This window comes from Haemaphysalis longicornis, unplaced genomic scaffold (genome assembly GCF_048455015.1).
Source record: "Haemaphysalis longicornis isolate Haplotype H1 unplaced genomic scaffold, Haemaphysalis longicornis Haplotype H1 scaffold_6, whole genome shotgun sequence".
NCBI classification, from domain to species: Eukaryota; Metazoa; Arthropoda; class Arachnida; order Ixodida; family Ixodidae; genus Haemaphysalis; species Haemaphysalis longicornis.
The window spans coordinates 180,376,336-180,403,836 of NW_027526407.1; the positions used below are offsets into that span (position 1 = coordinate 180,376,336).

The 27,501-nt window shown below is 45.6% G+C and overlaps 1 pseudogene; it reads left to right on the forward strand.

Moving 5' to 3' along the window:
* The first annotated feature begins 8,163 nt into the window (after nt 1-8,163).
* LOC144143390 (uncharacterized) lies at nt 8,164-21,500 on the forward strand (annotated as a pseudogene).
* The last annotated feature ends 6,001 nt before the right edge of the window (nt 21,501-27,501 follow it).

Consider the following 27,501-nt stretch of genomic DNA (forward strand, 5'->3'; position numbering starts at 1 on the left):
CCTTTACCAGTGCCCTTTAACCTTTACCAGTGCCCTTTACCTGTATTCCTGTAATTCTTGCCCCTTGTCCCTGCAAGCTTGGCTGATCGCCATAGTTTCTTGCTTGGCCGCTTCATCAATCAACCAAACAACACATCAATTAGTGAATTAGTCTCATATTAAGTGCAGAGATTGGTGGTTTGGGTACATTGTGTTGCGCTGAATCCTAACTATTGCATTGTAATTGAGGCTGGGGTTATCATACATATATATATTTCTACCACGTCGAGTTACTTCTTCCCCAAAATTTTCGAAAGGAACTTTTCGCTGCAACATCGGATAATAATAGAAGCCTGGAATATATTCATTTAGCTAAATTTTCCCATTTTGGTTTATGAACATTGGCCTTAACGTATGGGGCGTTAGCGTCATTTATTATTGGGCCAGGAAAAAACAGGCATACAAAAAATGAAACAAAAAGCCCCAACACGTGCCTTGTATTATATAACTGGTGAATATCTAGCGTCATTGCAAAGATGTTGCAATAGAACACTTGTAAAACAGGCTTGTGTGTATATAAAAGCTGCGCACCGAGTACATTTTTATTTTGTCGATTTGCTGTTGTGAAATTTACTATTGTTCAGGGTGGGCTGCGGTTGCAAAAGTGTCAAACTCGCAATTACATTTTCTTTATTGGCTCATCGCCATTTCTCTATGCGAGAAATGTTCTGGCACCAGCATACCTTCCAAACTGTAGCTACCCTAGTACCAGAAAAAAAAGCATGCTGCTACTAGCTGTAGCTGGGGATTACCACATGCTGGTGATCAATCCCGTAAATAAACAATCGTTTTTGTAATGCACACCAGTACCGGGACAATGACCAGCTAATTGCCGTAACACACCACTTTCTCATTAGGGTTTTCATCGTCCCACCCCGGAACACTAGATAATGTTTCTGGTTCACCAGGATGGGACTTCGCATCCTCGCTTATGTGAAGTCACGGTTGACCAGCTTGCTTTGGGTGCCCACAGTTAAGCCTTTCTTAGCCATTTAAAAAGTCAAAAACAACACAGGCCATAAAAAGGAAAGCAAAAAGTGAGCAATAATTTTATTTTCTCTACCTGCCGCGTTAGTCAGCCAGAAGATTTACCTTCCTGGCGCTTTTTTGGGCCTCAGAACTAGTCGTAGCAGCATTAGGGAATGGCAGGTGCGAAATAGGGTCTCTCTGTGCCCCGTGGGTTTTATATCTGCTGAGTAGAGTCTGTATTTCGGATCTTCTTGGGGCATTTCGGCATAAACTGTGTTATGTATGCGCAGTTGGCGGTTGTTGTATTTATCTTTAAATATTTGTTGATGCAAGAGAAGATAGGCTGTCGTGTTCTGGTAGGTGTATATTTGGGGGCAAGCAAATCACAAACAGCCACTTTGGAAGATGTAAATATAGCCTTCCAGATGCCTAAAGAAATGAAGCAAAGAGTAAATCATACAGCTGGTAGGACTTCAATACGTTCATTACGAAAGATTTCACTGGGCGGGAAATGAAATGCAAGAAAGGACGTTCATGAGCACCGCACAATACAGCTACGCTAATATATCTCCTATCTTGTTTTTGTCTTGTTGTGCTCCGAAATATTTTATAAGGAATAACAAAAACATGTATATGTGCTGTTGAAGCATGACAAATTTTTTTGCAGCCCAAACTATTTTCTTTCAGTCCTCCACGGCGCACAAGCACCAAGCGATCAGCACAAGAGTCAGCTGTAACATATTTTGGGCAAAAATAGGACATCTCTCGGGGCTCCGAACTGCTGAATATATAAAATGTCGGTTTTCGGCTATCCAAAATGTAGAATCAGAGGACATCTGAGCCCAATTGGTTGTAAATGCGGCAGAATTATCGTTCACCACCACCGCCATCATCATCTTTATCATCTTCAGAAAAGGGTGCTTTCTGCAGTTTGTTTTGCGTGTACTACAGCCGGCATCAGGGGGACATACACTGCTAGTTCTTCAACACCAATAACGCACCACATGATAATTCTAGACCTTTGTAGGAAACGCTTTGTGAGTTGAGTTATACTGATATAGTGGAATTCTATAATAATGACTCTAACCAACATGGATTGAACAGGGTAAGGTGGTACATAACTGAGTTGCAAACCAGCGCGGTAAATGAGACTACGGAAATAGCAGACAGGTACGGCTGTAACTAGCCGCGTTGTTTTTGCCACTGAACGGGCAATACATTAATAAATATAGAAGACACGTGATATCCTTCTCAAGGCAAGAAATGAAAAGGACAAATTAGGGCCAAAAAGCATCAACAACTCTATATGGAACAGTAATCTTCCCTACAAACATATCAGTAGCAACTAGAAGGCCATGTATCAAAGCCATACTTGTCTCCACTATAACAAAGAAAATCATTTTTTTTGCCCTGGGGGCAATGAATGGAGAACTGATGCAATCCTATTTCCGGGTATGCACTGCCCAGGCTTGTCTAGTTTCTGATAGCATCCTGTCCGGGTAATGCACAAGCACGTGGCCTTTCTCAGAGAAACGGGAGCAGCTTGTGCACTTCGAAGCGTGCACAGCTTCCGTGCTAACTGTAGCGTGTGTTACGTGGCACGCGTGCTTCCGAATAGGACTGTTGAGGCAGCGCCGCGTTATGGTAATGAGCCTTGTTCACACAAAAATATTGAATGGAGCGCCACTGCGTCAGTTATGCGTATTTCCCAAGGCACCTGTAATATTTACGTTTGTATGTACATGTTACGGGCGCGCGGTGGTTTTAACGAAGTTGTAAAAAAAACTAACCATGTACCGCAGGGTGTCATTATCGGCCTACCGAAGGGCTGAATTTACGAGTACGGCATGAACATATTTCGGAGTGAGAAGCATACCACATGCGGAAATAACCTGAAAGCGATGACACGTACGTATTGGCACTCAAGCGCAGAACAAAATGTTGCGGAGCGGCTGCTGTAGTACATTTTTATTGGGCAGGGAATCTTCGATTTAGTACATAGGCTGCATAGGAAGAACAGGACAATTCAGGCATAATTTTATCCGACTGATCTTTTGAAGTAGCACGCAAATTCTAGTTTCGCACATACATTGCCCTCGTATGCTTGTCGAGGGCTGGACAAAATCCACGTTCCTTTATAATGTATCTGCTTTTACATTTCACTGCTTATTATGAAACACCCCGTTACCAATAACTGAAGAATTCTTTATGCTCTTGCCTTCGAAACTGCACAGCGCTGTATATACCTTGTTCTTTTGCTTGTCTCAACTCAAGACCTAGTCCAGCATAGAGCTAGAAAAAAATAAAATATTGAGGCTAGTATCTGTATTACCATGCGATTTCTAATCTTCTATACGTCAACCAGCCGAAAAGGCACCTGGTACCTGTGCCATTTTCTTTGTGGTTTTTAAAGCACTTTTTTCTACCTCTACCAGAAAACGGTTCCTTCGTGGCGTGCGCGAGAATAAACTCCAAACGCGGCTTGGGGGGCAATGGCGGTTTTTACTTTCGGATGACAGTGTAGGTGTTGCGGCGAACGGTTACCCAACGTTCCCCGGGCACAGGTTCCTGCTCATAGTCTTGCGGTCTGCTTTAGCCACGGTTCGTTTGGTCCTGTTTTAGCTCAGCTTCGCCCGCATTGCGCGCTTCCATCGCACGGTATGATTAACTTGTTCGACAGCACCAACTGGGTAACCTGGACCCGACGGAATTAAGTGGTCGTACGAGAAAGTTAACTTAAGGGTTTGTTTACAGCGCAGGAAAACAAAATGTAGAAAACACATACAGACAATTGGCCGCTAGGGAAACGCTACTTTTTGCTAACTGCTTGTAACAAATGCTACTTCGATACAACTGAATACCAATTCAGTTGTGTTTTAAGAGATATTACAAAATTGAGAAAGGAACAACTGGTTCTGATAAACAGCAGATATAAAAGTTGGCTCAGCCTTCTCAAAATTTTTACACTTAGCAAAATAACTAGTTTTAATCGGCATAAATGGGAATCACTAAGCTCACATGCCAAATTGTGTCGCTGTCTGCGTTTGTGTCACGCGGTGGTATAGACCAAGCTAGCATACCAGGGTGCCTATGTTTTTGTGGCAGCCTTTGAAGGACGCTCCTCTGCGTTTTCTTCCTGCCGGCGCAAGGCCGGACTACAGCGTCAGCGGCCGCAGCGGCAGTGCTGCCGTGGATGACGTAATGTTGTCGGGGTTCTGCCCCAACGAATTCCAGGTAATGGCTGCCAGAATCCCTGGTTTCACTCTTTGTAGAGTCAGGCATCTGAATTCAAGTGTTGTCGCATGGGCAGTTGTTGCGCGTGTCGCTTAAAGGTGTGTTTTTCAACCACCTTCACATCGTAGATTGGCGCAAATTTTTTTTCGACTCCGGGTGAGACTGACAAGCCGAGTCGTGTTTGGCAGTACAGCCTGAGATCCAACTTTATCGTGGACGCTAGTGGATAGAAACATTAGAACTGGTTGTTCGTTTAGAACAAATTTTGCGTAAGTGTCACTTTATGGTGCTTCGCGGTGCCGATCTGTTGTACCTTTGGCTGCTCGAATACTGTCAGGTTTGGCAAAACACTTTGTAATCTCGTCCGGGAAACGCGATGCCGAAAGGAGAAATTTTTAGTCACACAGATTTCTTAGATTTAGATGACTGGACGGTGTCATCCCAAATATGCGGAGGTATGTTTCAGAATATTCGGTCTATCTTCGTTAAATTACGTGCATATTTGGAATTTAGAAAAAAATGCGGATTCGCTAAAGCAACGGTCGTCTACCTTTTGTTCTCAGTACTCATCACGCAAATCGCTCAACTGGTCACGTGGCAAGCTTTGCTTGTTGCGGGAGGCGGTGTATTGGTTGTGTGCGCGCTTACTTCCCTGCATAATTATCAGCGGCGCAGCATATTTAGTCGGTTTTCCCAAGTTTGTCCCGCCACAAGGATTGTTCACCCAAAATAGCGCTTGTTTTGACTGATGGCAACTTGTGCCTGTCCGTGTAGCGTGTGTGCTCCGAGTGTGTGGGGGCTGCTTGTGTTTAGAAGTCATGTTTTGTGAGTAAGTAGTCACCGGGGCAGTATTTCATTCCCGTTGTTATGACATTTAAGCCGTTCGTTGCATCATATGTGCTTGGTTGGTACAGGGCACATTGCTGCTAAAAAAACAAAAAATTGCCGCAAGTAAAAAAAATTAAAGCTAGGTTATCTAGTGACCTCGCCGTTGAAGTACGTTTGATTCGCCATGTCTGTTGTCATTTGAATTAGCGCATGTTTCACGTCGGAAAGTTTGACGTGAGGCTGTGGGCTGCAGCCTGAAACTCAGTTATCATGTCTTGAGCCTATGAGTAGTCGCCTCTTCGGTGCATACAGTAAGATAATCTGAGTAGATCTCCAAACGTGCATCAGGACCCATTTAAGTTGTGGTGCAACACGCGCCTTTGGCAAATTGAAAAGCCGCGGTCCAAGGATGCAGCCTTGATTCACGCCCCTGTCCAAGTAATAGGACTTCTGGCTCTAACTTGTGTGCGTGGCAATAAAGTGTATTGGGCAGGTGTCTAGAAAGGGCCGTGTCCAGTTTGGGGCTCACTGGCCTTGATATGCTTGTGCGAATTTTTTTAAGGTTTCAAACTGCACTCCCAAATGGTTATTGGCCAGATAATTCCCCATACCATTACCCCCAGTGCCTCGCCACACTGGGCAAATGTTCATCCTCTGAGCGGTCTGGCACCAGTTGTGTGAGCCGGGGCGTACAACGCACTTGTTACTTAACACTGGACAATTAAATCATCAATCGGAAGCTGCTTACACAATCATTGAAGAATCAAGAAATGTTATTCCTCCTCGCGTCTTTTATCATTTCCCCCTCTGGCCAACCAGCCTTCCCTTCCGAATAAAAGACTTAAGCGCTACAACGTGAACTGCATAATTGTACCCCAATGGCTGGACGGAATTTTTTTTCGTGCGCGCATAGTGCACGGAGGACCTTTTATTACGTCCTAAGGTTTGCGTTATACGTCAGGCCATGCATGTTGCAGTATGCGAGCTTACTTCAGATTAATTGTAAACGGCGTAGCGTATCCGGTAATTACGATGTTTTTTTATTTGCCCAATTTATTTGCCCAACTGGCCTAAATATTTGCCCAAATATTTGCTCAAAATTTTTTCCTAACATTTGCCCAAAAATGTGCCCAAATATTCCCCCAACTGGGCAAATAAATTTTCACAAGACTTCTGTTAATGCAGCAAAGCGCTTTTAACTGCTTTTAGTGTAAGTTAATTGAGCGTAGATGCGGCAGGGAGCAGATACATGAACATGAAGTTGTCCAGGATACGGTTTAAGGGTCGCTAACACTCTTCGGCAGTGCATTACTGCCTGTACTTCCTGAGTGTTTGTGGCGCATCTCAGACTCGGTGGTGAAATTTTTTTCTTCTCAATAGGATCATTTCACCAAAGAACAAGTTGAGCAACGGATATTGGAGAAGCCTGGCCTTAAAAAACTGACCCCAAATTCCACTCACACAATATTTCTCACAGCAAGCCACCTAAGTCGCACAAGCCACCCGCACGACGTCGCTACGGATGGTTGTTCCGATAAAATATTCATTTGGTGGTATCAGTTGATTTTTCTGATACACCTTCTTGTTTTTTTTTCTAATCATTGCGACATAGGCTCCTTTTTCGAATTGTTTCCGGTGTATTCTTGCGTTAGTGAAATGTACAAACGTGCCAGGATATATTTCAGTAAAAAATAGGTGGGTTTCTGCCACCAATAATAACGCCTGTATGCGATGCCATCCGATAAAAAGGTACGGCATCAGCAAAAACTACCATAATTGGTTGCATGGGAATGATGTATATATATTGTTCCTGGAGGTCTTTGATGTCTTGTTCGTGTGAGAAATAATAGGAAACAAATATGTTTTTTACAGCCTCATCAATCGATTGTTCGCCGACTTTCTCTGGTGCCTATTTCCAGAATTGCAAACCTATTTTTTTCCCACGGTTTACAAACATCTCCCAACGAAAAATCGAAACAGTCCTGCAGGGGCTACCAGGCGTGCAAGCCTACCTCGATGATGTGTTGGTTACGGAGCGACAGGGAAGCAGCGAGACCCTGCGAGCGGTACTGCACCGTTTCCGTGAGCACGGTGTAAAACTCCGTCTAGGCAAATGCACATTTTGTCAGCGTTCAGTCACGTACTTAGGGCACCAAATCGACAAAAACGGCCTACACCCCACTGGGAAACATGTGAAAGCAATCGCCCCGGCTCCTAGCCCGACAAATGTGCAGGAACCACGCTCATTTCTGGGCATGCTGTCGTATTACTCCAAGTTCCTTCCGAATATTACATCTTTGCTTGCACATTTGTACCAGTTGCTTGGCAAAAATGCGCGTTGGGTCTGGGGAGAAGGTCAAGACACCGCCTTTGCCAACGCAAAGCAGTGCCCACTTGCGGCAGGGGTGCTCGCTCACTACGACCCCGCAAAGCCATTAAAACTTGAGTGCGACGCTTCTCCGCATGGCATTGGTGCCGTGCTGTTTCATACAGATGAAAAGTGAACCGTCCCATAGGCTTCCGTTCGCGAACGCTGACCACTGCTGAGCGGAATTATTCCCAGCCAGAACTTGAGGCCTTGGCCCTTGTTTTTGGGGTGTCGAAATTTCGCGACTATATCCTAACAGATATTTTACCTTGGCCACAGATCACCAACCGCTCCTGGGCCTGCTGAAAGCGGAGAAGCCGACGCCAGCGTTGGCCGCAGCTCGAATACAGCGCTAGGTTCTCTACCTCGGCGGATTTCGCTACAAGCTTCAGTATTCGCCCGGTAAGCTGCTACTAAACGCCGACACTGTCAGCCGGCTACCGCTGCAGACCAGGTGGCACCCGCAAAACCGTCGCCGCCTATCCAGAAGGCGCAGGAACCCCCGCAAGTTTTGCGACGCTCTACTCGGGAAAAACAGCCTGTACAGCGTTTTCAATACTAAGGGAGGAGAAATGTTGTAAATCGGCTTGCTTTATTATCTCCCGCCGCCTGAGCCAGGCGTGTGACGTATCATCAACTCAGCGTCATGTCTTTCCTCGCCCTTTCTTCCCTCCATACTCCCTCTCCCTTGCTATGCTTTAAATACTGAGTTCACGGACGAACAAATGGTTCAGTCCCCAGCGCTGTCTCGTCTGTCGTCCACGCACCGTGTGTGCGCCGGCTATGTAACAGTGGCGACGAGCAAGAAAGGAACCCATGAAGTAAAAGAACACGGCGAGCAAAACCACGGCACGGTCCTTCAACAACCTGTAGCAATGGCTCATGGCGGCCATGGCTCACCACCATCTTGCCGAGTATGACGGCAAGAGGGACAATTGGAAAGCGTACGTCATCAAGGCAGAAGCTTATTTCGAGTCAACGGGGGTTACCGACACAGCGAAAAAAAGGGCGTTGCTCGTAGCAGCGTTAAACACGAGGACTGTGCAGATTCTGGCGGGACGAGGTGCTCCGAAGAAACCGAACAGCCTAACCTACGAAGAAGTCGTTGCAGCGCTGGATGAATATTTTGATCCGAAGTGCCACGAGATAATGGAAAGCTTCCGGTTCTTCAATCGATGTCAGCATGAAGGTGAGCCTTTGCAACATTTTCTTGTCGACATCCGACGCATTCCAGACAACTGTAATTTCGGCAGCATGCTGGAACGAATTCTCCGCGACTGTATAGACTGGGGTGTCAGATCAAAGGCTTTGCAAAAACAGCTTTTGGCAAAAGCAAACTTGACTTTGGAAGAGGCCGAAGCGATAGCATTATCAGCCGAAACGGCAGAAGATGACGCAAATAACATATTGGGCGATAAAACTACCGTACTAAAGGTTCACGCGCAGCGCGTGTTGACGAAAGAGCCTACTCTAAAATGCAGACGCTGCGGAAGTAAGGAGCATAACAGCCACGCATGCGGCTGGGCCAAGAGTAGGTGCTATCGTTGTGGTAGGCCGGGTCATCTTGCGAAAATGTGTTCGAGCGACGCTCCGAGGAAATGCGAAACAGTGCAGACGCAAGGCTTGCGGGGACGAGCACTGGCGGTGGCGGAAGACTGCATGGAGGGAAACGTAGACGAAGATATGCACCTCTGGACTTGATCTCGGAAGTGGCAATTAGAGCCCCCAATTCACAGGACATTCACTTGGTACGGCGTTGACATGCCAATGCTGATAGACACGGGGTCGCCCGTCTGGTTTGTGCCACGCGAAATTTATCAAAAGAACCGGGAGAGATGGTCGGTATTGCAACCTTAATCTATCAAGCTTTCCTGTTATCTTGGCCAGCTCCCCATCCTAGGACAATTGGACATGAAGGTAGCCTACAAGGGTGCCGTAGTAGACTGCTCCTTGGTAGTATTAAGTTGCCCCGTTCCTAGTCTACGCTGGCGGGACCTAATTTTTCAGCTGAGCCATACAGGGTCACTTGTCCTTAACTTGACAGCGGAAGCCGGATCGCCAACAAGTCTGCCGGCCGTGGACGACATCGTCAGCGAGTTTCAAGACGTTTTCAGCGCGGAATTTGGCTGCATCAACTGTCCCCCTGTGCACCTTCAACTCAAGTAAGGAGCTACACCCAAATTCTCTAAGGCACGATCCATTCCTTTCACTCTCCGTGTTAAGGTTTCTCAAGAACTTGACAGACTGGTAGCAAATGGGGTGTTATCACCGGTAGCGCATGCGGAGTGGGCTACGCCCATTGTGCCCGTATTAAAGAAAGATGGAACCGTTCGTATTTGCGCCGATTTTATGATCACGTTAAATCCTGTATGCGAACTGGAGCAGTACCCCTGAAGCTAGAACGTGAGGCCTTGGCTCTTGTTTTTGGGGTGTAGGAATTGCGCGACTATCTCCTCAACAGAGCTTTTACCTTGGTCACAGATCACCAGCCGCTCTTGGGCCTGCTGAAAGCGGAAAAGCCGACGCCAGCGTTGGCCGCAGCTCGAATACAGCGCTTGGCTCTCTACCTCGGGGGATTTCGCTACAAGCTTCAGTATTCGCCCGGTAAGCTGCTACTAAACGCCGACACCCTCAGCCGGCTACCGCTGCAGACTCCAGCACCACCAGCGAGAAGCTAACCCCCAGAGTATGTTTACGCTCTAGCAAGTTTCGATGATGGTACTCCGTGTGTCGAAGAACTCAAAGAGCTAACTGCGCGGGACCTTTTACTAGCGAAGGTTGTTGAGTACACCAAGAATGGCTGCCCGAAACATGTAAAGGACACTGAGCTGGTGCTATTCTCGGACCGCCGGTTAGAACTATCCGTGGGTCATGGGTTGTTAAACTGGGGTCATCGAGTTGTTGTTCCCACACCAGCACCAGAACGGGTGCTACATATGCTGCATGAGACACATGAAGGGTCATCGGCAATGAAGGCTGTCGCCAGATCGGCTTTCTGGTGGCCAGGAATAGACGGAGAGATAAAACAGCGCTCAGCGTCGTGCGACAACTGCGTGCAAAACCTGCCTATGCCAGCCTCTGCTCAACCAATGTGTTGGCCAGCCGTTAAGGAAAAATGGTCCTTAACGGTGGGCTCGGTGACTCCGCAGCAGCGCAGTTCACTAATCCGTTCGCCTTTGCCATGCAGATCTACGCCCTCTTCGCCGCAGCCCTGCTTTCTGGACTCGTGCTACCCCAATCTGCAGCCTCACCGATCCCAGCGACGCACGATTGCGGGATGGGCGCAGGCAACTGGTCACGCCACTTCGCTCACGCTTCGGCGTGTACGGAAGTGCTAACCCTCCTCCTCTCCTGCCCTCCCGGATACCTGGATTCATCATGGAAAACAGCATCGCCACCGACATCAGCCGCCGCCTCTCCTATAAAAGACCATCCCTGTCCGCCTGCCCTCTGTGGGCTCGGTGACTGCACAGCAGCGCAGTTCACTAATCCGTTCGCCTTTGCCATGCCGCCCCGCACGCGGCACCTTGAGTAATCTTGGTGACGGTACTGGCGATACCGCGGACCCTGAGCCCCCAGCATAAGCTGTGACCTACCGTGGTGATGTGTTTTTAAGGTGAAGGGTAGAAACCACAAACGGAGGCCGTCGGAGCCAAGGTCAAGCTCCGGCGGATGGGCTCCCTGTCTGTTTACCAGGCAGGGAGCTCCGTGACCTCTCTCGGTATCAGGGTAACCCGAGCAAAGGAAGTACCCCCGTCCTCTGCTTTTTCCTATGCCATATGGTAAATCGAAAAACCCCCTCCAAACCTGATCGGACCCTGAGAAGGGTCAGCACCGAAGAATCTTTTCCACCTCTTCCTGCCATGAATTCACCGAAACCTGACAACTACCCACGTTTTTTGATGGTTGAATCGGTTGACAAATCGAAGCCTGTTTCCTCACAATCTGTATTCCTTGTATCCAAGTTTCTTGAATCTATCGTTGGCAAGACATACAATGCTAAAAAACTAAGACCTGGCGAGGTTTTAGTTGAGGTTAACTCACAGAAGCAAGCCACAACTCTCATAAGCCAAACCCGCATGGCAGAACTGGATATCAGAGTCACACCCCACCGCAGCCTACACAGCTCCCAGGGTGTGATATCTGAGCCAGACCTCCTAACCGAGACAGAGACCGATCTGCTCGAAGGCCTAACAGATCAAGGCGTGACAGCAGTAAGGGACATAATCATAAGGAAAGACAACAAAGAAATAGCCACGAAACATCTGATTCTGACTTTCGACCGCTGCACACTACCCGAGCATGTCAACGCAGGTTCATTCGTTGTCCTATCCGGCCATACATCCCGAACCCGCGGCGCTGTTTCAAGTGCCAGCGGTTCGGGCATGATACCAATTCCTGTCGTGGCAGAACAACATGTGCTAAATGTGGCCAGCATGATCATCCATCCGACAACTGCACTGCAACCAACCGTACTTGCCCGAATTGCCCGGGTCCACATGCAGCATACTCTCGCACTTGTGAAAAGTTTCAACTAGAGAAAAGAATCATTAACGTAAAGGTAACAGAAAACATCACCTTCCCGGAGGCGCGAAAGAGGTTCGCCTCTTCTCCCCTGGGGAGGTACGCCGACGCTGCTCGCCGGGGGGCGGAGCGGCGTCTGGTTTCGGCAGGGACCCAGTACCGCGAGTCGGACTTGGTCCCGCCCCCGCCCCACCTGGGTTGCCTCTGGCAGCCCAACGAGCCTCTGCACCGCTCGCTCACCCAGCAGCGGTTGTGGTGGCAACCTCTTCCGTCGGGACCGGTGCCGCTCCCGTCCCTGCCTCCCCATCGTCCAGAGCGCTGGAGGGTGCCACGGACACCACGACCCCCGCACCGGCTCCCACCACCACCGCACCGCCCGTGCCACTTCTGGTGCCTCGGATACCTCTGGCGGTGGCGGGTCAAACAAAGGGCACTCGAAGGGGGGCCAAGTCCTGGGGGCCTGGTTCGACGGGCACACCCAGGACATCGGACGACGAGATGGGCGTCGTGCCATACTTGACTGCAACGCAGCGCAAGAATCGGCCTCCGACGTCCAAGCCTAGAGATAGGCCGCCCAAAAAGCCCAATCCAAGAGTCACAGCCCCGAAAGACGACACATAAACATATACACTCCAGTAGCTCTCACACTAAATAATGGGAACAGAAAATATTGTTCAATGAAACTGCAAAGGCCTTCTGAGTAATCTTGACGATGTGTATGAGATTCTGCATACCAATCAGCCAAGTGTAATGTGTGTTCAGGAAACACATTTGAATTCTAAACACACAAATTTCTTGAATAGTTACCTCGTATACAGGAAAGACAGGGATGGCTGCACACATTCGTCTTGCGGTGTGGCCATAATCACCCGAAAATCCTTACCATGCCACCCTGTCGCCTTGAATACCGTCCTTGAGGCTTTAGCAACACGCTTAATAATATTTAATAGGTTGATATAGGTATGCTCCATATACATTCCTCCTGATGTCACACTTTTGAGCTCTGACTTCGAGGCGCTGGTTGACCAGCTGCCCGAACCGTACATTATAACAGGCGACCCTAATGCTTACAATTCTCTTTGGGGCTCTTCTCGTACGGATGCCCAGGGTCGCCTTATAGAGAGGTTTCTTACATCCTCTGGAGCATGCCTTTTCAACAATACACAGCCTACATATCCTAACATAGGACACAACACATACTCATGTCTTGACTTGGTTATTGGCTCCGCAGTTCTCTTTCATCTTCTCGAGTGGGGTGTGGGAACTGACCCATATGGCAGTGACCACTTACCCACCTCACTTACATATATAGGTAAAGGCCCAAGCAGTTCATCTTCCCATAATAGGTTCAATGAAGCACGAGCTAACTGGAATACATTTACAGAGACATCCAAAGTACACCACACATCTATAGGACACCTACACGTTGAAGAAGCTACCCAACTCCTCACGGCGCACATCCTCGACGCCGCCTAAAAGTCCATTCCCCACGCCTCTGGTGCCCCGCGCAACCAGCGGAGGCTGTGGTGAAATGAGGACTCTAGGCGGGCACGAGAGGCCCAGAACAAGGCGTGGGGTATCCTTCGTCGGTACCCCACGTCGAGAAACCTCCTCTTGTTCAAACGGACCAAGGCATTAGGGTAACGTGTGCGCCGTGAGGCAAAACGAGAGAGTTGGCGTTCCTTCATAACATCAATAAACTCCTACACAGACACATGGAAAGTATGGAAAAGAATACGCAAACTCAAAGGACAACAAAAACACAGCCTGCCTCTGGTCAGCACAACAGGGGACACACTCCAAGACAAGGCTGACACCCTCGCACAACACTTCCAACACGTGTCCAGTTCAGCACACTACACAAACACTTTCATAAAACACAAACAAACGGCCGAAAAGAAGCCTATACTACATAACAATAGGTCAACATCTTAAAACTCTGAGTTTTCACTGCATGAGCTGAGGGCTGCTTTGAGCACGTGTGAACCCTCAGCTCCAGTCCCAGACAACATCACATTCACAATTATACAACACCTGCACGCAGACACTCTTCTAACACTATTACACCTATATTACAAGATATGGCTTTCGGGGCACATTCCAAACTCTTCGAAAGAGGCTATAGTTGTAGCCTTCCTGAAGGAGGGAAAGGACCCGTCATCCCCCTCAAGTTACCGTCCTATTGCCCTGACGAGCTGCCTGTGCAAGCTCTTCGAGAAGATGATAAATCGCAGGCTCGTGTACTTCCTTGAGTACAACCGTCTTCTCGAGAGCTGCCAGGCAGGCTTCAGGGTGGGGCGATCGACGAACGATCAACTGTTAGCCCTTGACTCGTACATGAAGGATGCCTTCGCGCATAAGCAGTATTTTAACTGTGTTTTTCGACCTTGAGAAGGCATACGACACCGCTTGACGTTATGGGATCCTTAGTGACCTCAAGTCATTCGGTGTTTCGGGTAACATGTTGAACGCTCTTGTCAGTTTCGTGTCAGACAGAACATTCCGAGTAGGAGTCGGTGGTGCACTCTCAAAGCTTCACGTGCAAGAAAATGGCGTGCCACAAGGTGGTGTGTTGAGCTGCACTCTCTTCATAGTAAAAATGAACTTTCTTGGTAAGGCACTGCCACCTACAATCTCTTATTCCATGTATGTAGATGACGTGCAGATATCCTATAAATCATGCAATATGTCAATCTGTGAACGTCAAGTCCATCTTGGTGTAAAGAAACTTGCCGGCTGGGCAGAAAAGAATGGTTTTAACTTGAATCCTGTAAAAAGCTCCTGCGTTGTGTTCTCCAGGAAGCGCGGGGTCCATATGGACCCAGACATTACTCTTAATGGCGTGTCGCTTCTTGTGAACAAGGAGCACAAGTTCTTAGGTGTTGTGTTTGACCACAAACTCACATTCATTCCACACATCAAGGAACTTAAAAATAAATGTCTCAAAACAATGAATATACTTAAGGTTCTCTCCCATCAATCGTATGGTTCCGACAAAGAACTCCCACTACGGCTCTATACTGCTTCGGTTTTGTCTCGTTTAGACTATGGCAGTGTGGTAAATGGGTCGGCGACTAAAACAGCGTTGCGAATGCTTGACCCAGTGCTACACTTGGGGCTTCGTCTCGCCTCGGGTGCTTTTCGCACTAGCCCTGCCGAGAGTCTTTATGTAGAGTGTGATAAGTGGAGCCTTGAGAACCAACGAACGTACATGGACTTGCTTTATGCTTTTAAAATTTCGTCGCTGAATAATCATCCTTTTTATCCTGTCTTTAACGATACATGAACATCTCTGCTCTTTGTAAATTGCCCATCCGTTCCTCTGCCCATTTCACTTAGAGTGAGAGAGCGAGCCTCGGATCTCAGTGCTTTGTTTTTAGATGTGTACAGGTCAACCTTTTCTAACAGTTTACCGCCTTGGCAAATTCGCCCTGTGTCGTGCGACCTTTCTTTTATTAGACTTGACAAAAATCGTGTACCACGAGCTGCAATACTGCAGCACTTTCTGTCTTTGCAGTTTAAATACACATGTGCAGAATTTTATAGTGACGCTTCTAAAACCTCCACTATGGTGTCGTGCGCTGCTCATGGTCCAAATTTAAATGCAGCCAGAACCATGAGTGTGCACAATACAACTTTTTCAGCAGAAGCGTATGGAATTTTACTGATTGTACGACACATTCTTGAAAATCAAATTCCCAATTCCATCATCTATACAGATTCTTTGAGTGTTGTTCGCGCACTGTCAACGCACAAGGCCCCCCAAAACCACATAGTTAATCTTGTATTCAACACTATGATGTCCGTGTATGCACAAAAGCATGAGCTGCTCCTATGCTGGGTCCCATGACACGCAGGGATCGCTGGGAATGAGTTGGCAGACGAGAGGGCAGCTGCTGCTGCACTCAGGAACACTGTAGACATAACAACCGTACCATATACAGACCTCAAGTCACACATAAGACAACACTTGCGTAGAACATGGCAAACACACTGGAGTGAACAGACAGACAACAAGTTACACGCTATAAAACCACGCTTGGGACCATACACCACTGACACACGCAAAAGACACACAGAAGTCACCTTGGGTAGGCTGCGGATGGGGCACACCCATGCGACTCACTCGTATCTGCTGACGGGATTATCTAGACCCCAGTGCAGCAGGTGCGGAGGGGCCCTATCCGTAGTGCACATCCTAATCACATGCAAGGCACTTCACACAACACGACAAAAACACTTCAGAGAACTTTAAAGACAACTTGTTTCCCAACATCCATCGTTGTTTCTAGGTGACGATTCCATAGTTTCCATGAAACGTGTGTTTGGTATTTGTCAGAGGTCAAGTTTTTAAACCTCCTTTCCTATCACGCATAATCAAATCTGGCCCTATACTCCAGCCATCACCATTTTTTAATTGATTTTACTATGGTCGGTTTACACGTTTTTTTTATACCTACCCTTTTGTGGTATTCACTTCTCTTCATTAAATAACTTCTTCTCTGGCGCTCTTTGCCCTTAGTCGGCCTTGCGCCATAAAAAACCCAACCATTATCACCATTGCCATGCAGATCTACGCCCTCTTCGCCGCAGCCCTGCTTTCTGGACTCGTGCTGCCCAAATCTGCAGCCTCACCCATCCCAGCGACGCACAATTGCGGGATCGGCGCAGGCAACTGGTCACGCCAGTTCGCTCACGCTTCGGCGTGTACGGAAGCGCTAACCCTCCTCCTCTCCTGCCCTCCCGGATACCTGGATTCATCATGGAAAACAGCATCGCCACCGACATCAGCCGCCGCCTCTCCTAGGGCCCTAGGGCCCTATTCTCGACTGCACAAATTGCCGGCAATTCAGGCAATTTTCCGGAAGTCTTTTCTGATTGGCTTTCAATTTTGGTCACGTGCTTCCGGTTGACAAAGCAGTTGTGTGTGCTGTCGTCATTTTGACGTTTCATGTCGTCTACGGACACCAGTTCTAAAGTTTGCCTTATTTCTCGTTACTAAAGGCGCATAATTCTTGGCCGGCAATGAAAAACCAGACTAAATGCAGCGGACATGACAACGTAAGCCTGCCTTTGCTATTCAACAACAAAACTGCTTGTAATACACACCGCCTCTGTGATTGGCTGAGAAGGCGTGACGTAATTTAAACAGTTGGCGGGAACGATTACGTTATGCATTGGCAACTTCAGCCTGCGTAAAAGTGACGTAACGCTACGTAACAGCTTGAAAATGGCGGCTGTTTTTGTCGCAAAATACAAGCAAAATAGGGCACAATATTGCCCCGGCTTACGGTGCCGCGAAATGTGCGGCAATTTGCAGCAGGCGCAGTTTCGCATGCGCGCTGTTTAAAGCGTGTTTCCTACCGGAACAAATTATAGTTTCAATTGCTTCCAAGTCAGCGATCATGGAACATACAAATAACATGTAGTATTTTGCTTCTATGTTTGGCAATGAAATAAAAGTTATTTGTTTGGCGTAACCGCAACATAAGAGGGCAGTACAAGCCTCTCCATGACAAAGAGAACCCAATGCTTGGCATTTGTCCATACTTGTTCTAGTAAGCTGTTGGGTCACATGATGGAACTGAAGAGAAAGATAACAATGAAAAGTGACTATTTAGTTCATTACAGCGCTGATTGCAGTCGAGCTTGACGAATGAGTGAATCGGCGACATCGGTGCGCTCCGCGGTTATCAGGCGTAGCGCTTCGCTGCTCTTATGTGTCATAGAAGCGATGGTCGCGGCCGTCTTTTTCTGTGATCACGCCATAAACTTGTAACATAGCAGCAGACGATGGCGTGGCGGCGGTGGCGGCAGGAAAGGTGATAACGCAACAAAGCTTGCATTGAAGCAGAGAGCCCAGCTATGTTAATAAAATCGATTGAAAGAAATAAATAGATACGGTAAGAAAACTGTGTGATGTTCTTTAGCTCGACATCCGCCTTTCGCTCGCTTTTGGATCAACGTTACTCGATCGCCTTGTGGGGTTGGCGCCAAATTTGACCTCCAGAAATGTGTTTTTCTTGTCAGCCTCAGCTACCGTCTTAATTTTTATAGTACATGCCAAGTGTTTTTATATCTTTCTTGCACAATATTTGATACCTTGGTAGCGATCTTTATGAGCGACTCGTCAAATTACACTGCATGTCGTCATAGCTATAGGTGCAGCACGTCACTGATTGCTTACGTCGTGCTTACGCAAAAAAACATGGGCGAAATGCCGGCAATTTGTGCAGTCGAGAATAGGGCCCCTATTGACGTCAGGAGAACCCGCAGCGCACGACTTTCTTGATGTGTGCCTAAACTTTAACTTAACCCAACTTGTAACTGAACCAACTCGCGTAACTCATACGTGCGCCAATACGCTTGATTTAATACAAACGGATCACCCTGAGAGGCTTTCGTCCATTTCATATCTTCCAGAAATTAGTGATCACAAGGTAATTCATGCTGAGTTTACGTTCAAACCGGAGTCTCGTCAGAAAAGTAAAAAAAACTATTCGTCTTTATGACAAAGAAAATTATACAGCTATCATTGATGAACTCCGCTCTTTCTTTCCATCATTCGAATCATTATTCCCAAATAAACGCGTGCAAGACAATTGGAAAATATTTACAGACAAAGCGGAATACCTTGTGAGCAAATATATACCCACAAATATATACCCAACACTCAAAAGCCCTGGTTCACCAAAACATTAAAACGCCTAGAAAACAAAAAGAAACGGCTCTTTCTTTCAGCCAAACAGAAGGGAAGCCAATGCGCATGGTAAACATACTATGTAGCTGAACATGACTACCTAGAAAGATTTGCGAAGCAAAACACTCTTTCTATAACGATAACTTGACGAACATTCTAAAAAGCGACCCACGCAAGTTTTTCGAAATAATCAACCCTCACCCAACTCAATCGACTAACTTCACTGATGATGCCGGCAGACCAGTGAGTGACGTCGATTGTGCAAACATCTTTAATAACGCATTTGGATCAGTGTTCACAAAAAGAAACAGACCTTCTATTCTTCATGCCGACGTCCACTATCGAACTCTTCATGCCATCTATCACATTTTCCGTGTCAGGTATAATATCTATAATAAATAACCTTAAGCTGTCATCATCCGCTGGTGTAGACAATATTAACTCCAAGTTCCTTAAAACGCTATAGATGTCTGTGCCGAATACTTATGTTTATTGTTTTCGCAGTCACTCGCAACAGGCCAGCTGCCCGACGATTGGAAAAAAGGGAAGGTCATTCCAGTCTTCAAAACCGGTAACAAAAACTCGCCTCTAAATTATCGTCAATTCTCCCTAACGTCGGTGCCTTGCAAAATCATGGAACACGTCATATTCACTCACATTATCAGTTTTCTTGACAAGGTTAATTTTTTTCATCCTGCACAACATGGCTTCCGAAAAGGATTTTCATGCGAAACTCAACTAGCACTTTTTGTCCATGAGCTTTATTCCAATCTCGATAATAACCTTCAAACAGACGCTATATTTCTAGATTTCTCCAACGCATTCGATAAGGTACCCCATAAACGCCTGTTACTGAAACTCTCCCACTTAAACGTACACCCCGCAGTCTTAATCTGGATCCAAGAATTTTTAAATAACCGTTCCCAATCTGTCCTTGTAAATAATCAGCTCTCGAATTTTATTCCAGTTACATCAGGTGTCCCACAGGGTTCCGTCCTTGGCCCCTTGTTATTTCTAATATAGATTACCGACCTCTCAAAGAACTTAAGTTGTAACATACGCATGTTTGCTGATGACTGCGCTTTGTACCGCACAGTAACTAATGTATCCGACCAAATTAGCCTCCAATGTAACCTTAACCAAGTACAGCGTTGGTGTGAACACTGGCAAATGGAACCTAATCCTAACAAATGTAAACTTATGTTGTTTCAGCGTCGCCATAACCAGCTTACCACTTCCTACATAATTTCGAACACTAATGTTCAACTTGTGCAATCATACAAATACCTTGACCTAAATTTGTGCAGTGTCCTAACTTGTACGGAGCATATCCGGACTATCATCGCAGCTGGTTATCGTACTCTCGGCTTCCTAAAACGCCACCTGCGCAACGCACCTCGCCATGTAAACTTACTAACTTATCAATCCCTCGTAAGAAGCAAGCTCGAATGCGCGTCGTCATTTTGGAACCCACACCACGCGTATCTCATTAGTGCACTCAAATCACTTCAAAACCAGGCTACTAGATTCATTCAATCCTCATAAAGCTATCACATTAGCGTGTCATCTTTAAAAGTAGAAATTGGCCTGTCCCCTCGGTCTTCCCGCCGCCGCATTGATACCCTTTGCTTGTTTCATAAACTTTTTCACAGTCCACTTGCAATCGAACCTTACATCTCCCCCCCATTTCGCAGATCACATTGCATTGGCCATATCTTCAAGTTACCCGTCAACGTTCCCGCACCGTTACTTTTGATGCCTCATTTTTTCTTCGTGCAGCAAAAGACTGGAATGACCTCCCCCACCATATTGCAGCAATCACCTGTCCATCAACATTTATTCATAGCGTTACAAGCCATTTTTCAAACTAATTCATGGCTTTTTTGTACGTTTTTTTGTAACCCCACCGCTTATGTAATTTCCCTCCGGGGGCCTTTAAGGTAATAAAATGAAATGAATGAAATGAAATGGTCGAGGCTGCACGCCGATTTCGCCGGGCCGGTCGCAGGCAGCATGATATTGGTGGGGGTGGATGCTGCCACTAAGTGGATAAGGCATGCAAGCACGCAGTCCACAATTGCCAGCTTACGCAGCATTTTTGCCAGATTCGGTGCTCCACGCACAATAGTTACGGACAATAGCACGCAGTTCACTAGAGAAGAATTCGCCACTTTTGCGAAGAACAATAACATCGCACACCTCCGTACGGCTGTGTATCACCCACAATCTAACGAGCTCGCTGAACGAGCTGTTCGGACGAATAAGGAAGCTTTGAATAAGATAAGCGAAGGCACATTAGAAGAGAAATTAGTGAAAGTTTTTTTCAGCTACAGGAGAACGCCGTGCCTCGAGGGAAAATCCCCTTCCGAACTTCTATTCGGCTACCTGACCCACTCTCGTTTGGACTCGTGTTTCCCACCTTTCCCAGGGTCAACCCCGGAGGCAGAAGAGTGGACACTGCCGCCCGACACAGCCGTGTACGCCCGTAACTACGGCCATAGGGAGAAATGGACACCAGGGAAAGTTCAGTCGACAGCAGGGTCTCGCATGACCATCATACAAACGCCCGCTGGGGTGGTTCGATGTCACCTAGACCAAATGCGTTCCAGGCCGAGCCCGGCATGCGCTCGGAGCGGCGTTCACCGAGACCAAGACGAGGGGAGCCCTTCAGCTGCAGCTGCGCCCACACCAACCGACAACGAAGGCGATTTCAACGAGCAGCTGGCAGACCAGGTGGCATCCGCCAAACCGTCGCCGCCTATCCAGAAGGCGCAGGAACCCGCGCAAGTTTTGCGACGCTCAACACGGGAAAGAAAGCCTGTACAGCGTTTTCAATAGTAAGGGAGGAGAAATGTTGTAAATCAGCTTGCTTTGTTATCTCCCGCCGCCTGAGCCAGGCATGTGACTTATCAACAACTCAGGCTCATGTCTTTCCTCGCCCTTTCTTCCTTCCCAACTCCCTTTCCCTTGCTATGCTTTAAATACTGTGTTCACGGGCGAATAAATGGTTCAGTCCCCAGCGCTGTCTCGTCTGTCGTACACGCACCGTGTGTGCGCCGGCTATGTAACAATTTCTTTTGTTGTGAATGTCGTAAATAACCACAATAGATTTTTCCAGCAATATAACACAAGCTCCAGTTTCTATATTCAGAAATATTCTTTTATGTGCTGAATTGATGACATAAAGAATTGCTTTCATGTCTTGCGCTCTACAAGCTTGTAGCGTTTCAAGGAGGATAAAATTGATATTGTTTACGCGTAAAACAATATTTGAAGATATCCAAAAACTTCGCAATAAATAGCCAATGTAGTTTTTCAAAATGTTGTTACCAGACGGGCACATGAACTCGTAGAATATTGTATGTAAATTGAAACCGCAAGGACTCTTTCTGCTGCGTCATTTCTTTAAAGACTCCAAGACAAGACTCGCCAAATATGGGTACAGAATATCCGCACCTGTGTCTACGTTTCGAGTCAGTACAATTACTTTTGAGACATTGATTGCTGTATTGGACAAGAAGGTGTCAGAACATTACTTTTCTTTTGCCATATCGGGTTTTTATTGCTGTAAGTTACAAGGGTTTGCTCATTTTAATAATGCATACAATGCTTGTGTATCATTGTCTCAATAGATTACTGCATTTTTCTTTACCAGCAATAAAGTTCTTGTAAATCTTGGGTTTTTAACTTAAAGAATCACTGCTCCGTCGTGTTGGTCAGGTCTTTCAGAAACAAATTCAAGTTTTCAGCGCCAATGAAGAACTGATGCAATCCTGTTTCCGGGTATGCATTGCCCAGGGTTGTCTAGCTTCTGATTGCAATCAAGGTGCATTGCCATTCCCATAATTATCACCACCGGAAACTCTCAAAGAAGGTGCCTAGAAATCTCCTTCTAGTATGAATAAAATATTGCTGGATAATTTTGACTAAACTTTTTACTTTTCATTTTCAAAGGGGGGCTGAGATTGAGACATGTAGAAATTACTGAACCAATTAAAACATTACATTTATTATACCATTCGTGACCTCTACCATTGGAGACCCATACCAGCACTAAAATCGGATTCCTAAACAAAATCGAAGCCAGATAGGTAGTGTATTTATTGCTACACCATTGATAATTGCATTTGGAGCCTTTGGTGTTGCGAATTTATTATCCAGATTTAGTACTTTGTCTTCATGTAACTACTCGTATTTAGGCTAACGTGACACATACATTCTAGCGGTCATGTCCACTCAAACTTACATAAAATGTTACCTTATTATCGGGACCCTTGTAATGAGGATCGGAGAAAGACGTCAGTATAATTGCAAAGCACAAGACATAGAAGAAGCCGAAAGTTTATTGAAATGCAGTAGGCAAGTAATACAAGGGTCTCAAGAGACAAGTGTCCCAAAGTCGAAGACTGTACCAGGGCCCTCGGTAAGTTAACAACAGGGGTAATCACTCAGTAAATTTCAAGCAGTAAACAATAAACAGCGACAAGCAGTTATTATACAAAACAACAATAAACAGTATAAAAAATTCAATTGGAAAGGTATGGCAATTACCAATAAAAAAGAACTACACCATTTTGAGTAAACCATGGAAGCAGAAAATGTAAGGGGTAGGTGTAGAAGGACGTCATATCAATTGAACAATAGATAAGACTAACAAGAAAAAGAATAAGCGATATAAACACAATTATTCAGACAAGAGATGGTTTTTCAAGGATGATTTAAATGAAGACACGCATTTAAAGGATTTAAAAGCGGCTAGTAGACTATTCCAAATTGATATGGCTGTGAATGGTGAAGTCATTTTACCGTAATTATTTGAAACACGTGGTAGCAGAAAGTTTTTATTTGAGGCAAATCTTGTGGTGTTCTAGGTTACTAAGATTATTGGGTCGATGAAATTGAAATGCAGTGGAGAACATAAAGATTTAAAAAATATTGCTCTGAAATTATACTGAAACTACTTGCTGATTGGTAACAAATTAAAATGGCGCAATAAATCCTGGGTATTGAACTGAGGATGGCTCATGGTGATAATGCGAATTGATTGATTTTGGATATGTTGGGCTGGTGATATATGACAATGATTTGTGTAGCCCCATGCTACAATCCCGTAATTTAAATGACTATGAGTGAAAGAAAAGTAAAGTGATAAAAGCGCATCATATCAGAAAAACGGGGGAGCTTTAATTATGGCCCTAATACTGTATGCAGTTTTTTTCTTGATATGGTTAATATGAGATTTAAATTTTAGGTTAGAGTCCAGTAAAACGCCAAGAAACGACACAGAGTTAGAAGCAGCGATAAGAGTGGTATCAAGCGTTAAAGCAGGAACGGTGGGTATTTGCCTTTGACTAGTTTTAAAGATCATATACTTCGTTTTTTCAGGATTAATATATAAGCAATTGTTACGGCACCCATTACCACGTTCGCGAGATCAGTGCTAAACTTCGATGTAAGGCCATCGATGGATTTGTCTGAAGATGTTATTGTGGTATCATCCGCATATAAAACGCAACGGCATGGATTCAGGCAATTAGGAAGATCATTTATGTACAGCATGAACAGCAGGGGCCCAAGTATCGATCCCTGGGGCACGCCTTGATAAATAGTTTCTGATTCGGAAAGTATACCGTTAGAGCACACAACGTATTTCCCGTTTAAAAGATAGATTTTTAGATGAGTTAATGTCGGGCCAGTTACTCCAAAGCTTTCAAGCTTTGTAAATAAGATGCAAATATTTATGCTATCGAAAGCTTTGGTGAAGTCCAGAAATACTGAGCCAACTATGTAACCACTGTCTATTGAATGTTTAATGTGACCAGTTAAAGAAAGTAAGGCTAGACTAGTAGAACTTCCAGAACAAAAACCAAATTGACATTGTTTCAAAAGGTTAAACTTATCTAAATGTATGTTAAACGCTTAACAAACAATCTCTCAATAATCTCACTGAAAGAAGAAAGAATTTAAATAAGTCGATAGTTAGAAATTGCCGTTTATCACCTTTTATACACCGGAATGACGTTTGCGCGTTTTAATAGAGGGGGGGAGACGGAGTGCCGGTTTTGAAAATAACATTATTTTATGGCTCATGGGTACGCAGATCAAGTCCGCCACTATTTTTATATGACGTACGCAGATATTGTCTAATCCGGGACTCTTGTATTTTAAGTTGCGGATTGTACGATACACTTCTTAAGACGTTACTAGAAAAAGAAAAAAAAACTAAACGCGTGAGACGAGGCAAGTCTATTTGATAAGTTCCTTTTCTGTGTACGGCAAATAAGGAAAAGTGGGCATAAAAGCGTCGGCTATGTGGCCAGGATGAATATATGTTACGTTGTTAAATCGAATTTAAGGTATGCTCTTGCGGGCAAAGGACGGCTTCGAAAATTCATTCAAAAGCTTACACTAATTTTTGCGATTACTTTTATTATTCATGAATACATTGCTATAGTAGGGTTGCTTGGCCACTTTTATAGTTTCGTCAATAAAACGGTATTTCATTACATTGTTCCGCTAGAGTTTTGTTGAAAGGTTGTTCCTAATTATTTTAAACATTTTTTTTTCTTTCCTAAACTAGTAAACAATGCAATCGTCATCCAAGGGTTAGTAGGAAAGTTGTACGGTTTTTTGCACTACAATTTACTCGAGCTGACAGCAACTACTTCAAGGGAAATGCTACAAAATTCAGTTACTGCCTCAATGGGATCAGATGATGAATTAATATTGGACCAGTCAGTGGAAATTATGGCGTCAACAAACTTATTCTTGTTAAAGACAGTTGTAAAATACGAGGGCTTCGTGGGAGAGACCTCACCAATGAAACATTATTCTTGTGTGAGAAGTAAATAATGACTCAAGCCCATAGCCAGTAAAGCAATCGGTATAAGCTGCATACATATTGAAAGTTTCATCTAATAAATTTTATTTATATCGCCCACAAGTAAGATATCTTTTGTTTCGAAATGATAATTTGTTGAGAATTTGATCCAGCGCTAATAGGAATTCAGTGACCGAAGATGATGGTGACCGATAAATGCAGCCGTGAATGAATTTTTTGCGACTATCTGGAATAAATGAATGATCGGTCTCTATCCAAACTGATTCGCAGTTACTGACGTCAATGGAAAGGTGATGCCTGCGACTGTACGCAATGCCAGAAGAAACAAAAATGGCAGCACCACCATGACTACCATTTGCGCGGTGACTGTATTCAGGAACATATGATTTAAAACATTCAAGTCAGAGTCATCCTCCCAGAGCCACGTTTCCGATGTACAAATAAACAAAAAAGAGTGATTTAGTGATAAAATAAAATTACTGATACCGTCAATGTTTTTCCGGAGGCTTTTTGCGTTAAAATAAATGACTCATCGGTGATCGTCGCTGAGCAGAGAGTTGCAGACACCCGCGGACACAAAGACATCTCGATTTGATGAGCACAACACATTATTCAACACTTGTACCACATATTACGCAGGTCAGCCTCGGATGAGATGCGGTATACATTACTATTGCTCGTTTTCCTAGCTTTGATTAGGCAATTGTCAGTTCAGAGAAACTGCCAAGAGTGCCCCTCATCAGTTTGATGGCCATATCAAACAGTATCTTGTTTTCGTGCGTCAGATGGTCATTCACATATACCGTCTCGTGTTCCTCGCCAGAAAAGCCAATCTCATTGGTCCTCAAACGGGCTTTTTGTGCTTTCCGGACGAAATCATTTTTCTTGTTCCGGCCACAAAAATGGGCAATAATATTCAAATTGTCAGATTTCGTGGGCGCACCGTGAATGACATCCAAGTCAGCTGAAGATATAGGACAGTCGATACCGTCCCCTATGGCTGTCAAAATAGCAGCAGAGTTTTCGCCTTTGGTGAATGGAACGCCCTTGATTTTGACATTATTGAGCCTGGAGTACTGCTCCAGGTTAGCGACACGCTTTTCCAGCACAGCATTTGTAGCCACGAGTTCCTTGTTGGATGCCACGAGCGCCTTGTTGGACGCCACCAACTCATCCCGTTCCTTCACCATGTCGTCGAACTTTTCCCATTAATTTTACCCTCTTCCTCAAGTCAGCGACTTCATCAACATCTACTTCTTTGTCTTTTGTTTTCTCCTCAAATTGTGAAGCGAGGTCTGTAACCAAAGTCTCAAGCTCTTCAATTTTCTTAGCAAGTTCAGCGTTAGTTGGAATTTTGAGGTTCAAGGTTCACACGAAAATTGTGATTGGGCAGCAGCTGCGGCGTGGTAAAGGCTAGGAGTTGATTATGGAGTACCGAACAACTAGTCTGCAAATATGCAGCACGAAGATTAGGTGGTGTTCAACCACAGCCACTGCGCTTCCAACTGACGATCTTGTGCCTTGATACGCCTTTTTGTCTCCTCCGGTGAGGTCACGGGCCGTCCGCGCCGCCGCAAGAGATGCTGAGGAAAGGGTCACGTGGCGGGCCAGGCAGGGATGCTGGCTACACATCAATGCCGAAAAGTCCACAGGAATGGATGCAAACTCATCACCGGTGTTAAAAACAACCCCTAGGTCCCCAGGTGAAGCTCGCACTAAGTTGATAAAGGCTTACACCATAGCGAGATGCAGGATTTCGTAATGCCTGAGCACTGTAGGAGACATCACCACGCATGTGTACACGTTTGAAATTGCTTATTAGCATGTACCATAATTCTCTTGCACTGTGCTAGTAGTAGTCACCGGTGTATGAATCGATATCGTCGGGCTCCTCATGGTAAGCATTGCATGCCTGTAAATCTTCGCGCGTTACAAAATGGTATGCTAAATCAACATGAATTTGTTTATTTATATGTTCGGTCATGACTTTGCATTGTG